Source organism: Mastomys coucha, unplaced genomic scaffold, assembly GCF_008632895.1.
Source record: "Mastomys coucha isolate ucsf_1 unplaced genomic scaffold, UCSF_Mcou_1 pScaffold23, whole genome shotgun sequence".
NCBI lineage: Eukaryota > Metazoa > Chordata > Mammalia > Rodentia > Muridae > Mastomys > Mastomys coucha.
This window is the reverse complement of record NW_022196906.1, coordinates 21,293,704-21,295,557: the sequence shown is the minus strand read 5'-3', so window position 1 is coordinate 21,295,557 and position 1,854 is coordinate 21,293,704.

Here is a 1,854-nt window from a genome sequence, read left to right as displayed (position 1 = left end):
TCTTTAGGTTTTGCTGGTGTGGAATTCTATTTCTTATGTTTTCTTGGGTATGGCTACTCTCCTTGTGTTGGAGTTTTCCTCTAGTATCCTCTGTAGGGCTGGATTCATGGATACATATTTGAATTTGTTTTTTTCATGGAATATTTCATTTTCTCTATCTATGGAGATTGGAAGTTTTGATGGGTATAGTAGTCTTGGCTGGCATCTGTGATCTCTTAGAGTCCATAAGATACCTGCTCAGGCCCTCTGACTTTTAAAGTCTCCATTGAGAAAGCTGGTGTAATTCTAATAGGTCTACCTTTATATGTTACTTAGCATTTATCCCTTGTGGCTTTTAATATTCTTTGTTCTGTACATTTAGTGTTTTGATTATTATGTGGTAGGAGAATTTTCTTGTCTAGTCCACTCTATTTGGTGTTCTGTAAGCTTCATGTACATTGATAGGCTTCTCTTTTTTTAGGTTAGGGAAATTTTCTTCTATGATTTTGTTGAAGATGTCTTCTGGGCCTTCAAATTGAGAGTCTTCTCCTTCTTTTATTCTTATTACCCTTTGGTGTGGTCTTTTCATAGTGTTCTGTATCTCCTGGAAGTTTTGTGTTAGAAATCTTTAGCTTTAGCATATTCTTTGACAGATGTGTCAGTTTCTTCTATCATATCGTCTACACCTGAGATTCTATCTTCCCTCTCTTGTATTCTGTTGGTGATGCTTGCGTCTGTATTTCCTGTTCTCTTTCCTAGGTTTTCCATCTCCAGGATTGCCTTAGTTTTTCTTTATTGCTTCTATTTTCACTTTCAGGTCTTGAACCATCTTGTTCATTTCCTTCACCTGTTTTGATTGAATTTGCTTTTATTCTTTATACTTATTCATTTCCTCTTTAAGGGCCACTGCCTGTTTGATTGTATTTTCCTGTATCTCTTTAAGAGATTTATTAATTTCCTCTTTAAAGCTCTCGATCATCTCCATAAGATTAGATTTAAGATCATTCTCTGGCAATTCAGATGAGTTAGGATATTCAGGTCTTGTTGTAGTAGGATAGCTGGGTTCTGATGTTGCCATATTGGCCTGTTGATTGTGTTCTTAATGATGCCCTTTAATTATCTGGTTGTCCCTAGTGTTAGCAGGCCTGGTAGTCCCTGATGAGAGCAGTTGCAGGCTTCTGGTGTTGTAGGTAGAACTGGTAGTCCCTTGTGTCAGCAGGCCTCTGGGATGGCAGGTAAAGCTCTTTTGGCATCAGGCTTCCAGGGATGTAGGCAGAACTAGTAGGCCCTGATGACTTCAGGCTATGGGTTGTCCTGGGTTGGGGCAGGCCTCTAGGGATACAGATAGACTTCATGGTCCCTGATGGCTACAGTCTTCTGTTTGTCCTGGACAGCAACAGGCTCCCAGGGATTCAGTCAGAGTTGTGGTCCTAGAAATAGAGTGCAGAGGGGCCAGGAGAGAGGTTGCTAGTTCTGGGTTTGCCAAAAGGGGCTAATCAGGCAGGGAATTGGGTAATTGTGCAACATGGTAGTTGCTGATGTCTGTAGGCATCTGAGATTGTGGTTAGAGATGTGGACCAGAAGATGGAGCGCAAAGGGGACAGGGAAGACCTCACACCTACTGGGCTTGCCAGGTACCCAGCAGGCAGGGTCCTGGGGCTTGATGATCTCACCTGGTTGACCTTGACAGCAGCAGGCCTCCAGTCTTTATTGATCCTTTCTTGTATTAGTTTCTGACTTTGTATTTTTTTTTATGTTTTTGTTTGTGTTATGATGTGTTTATTTTGTTTTGTTTTAAATTCTGGTTTGTTTGGTTTTATTTATTTTATTTTTCTGCTTGTTTCTTTCTTTTTTTCTTTCTTTCTTTCTTTCTTT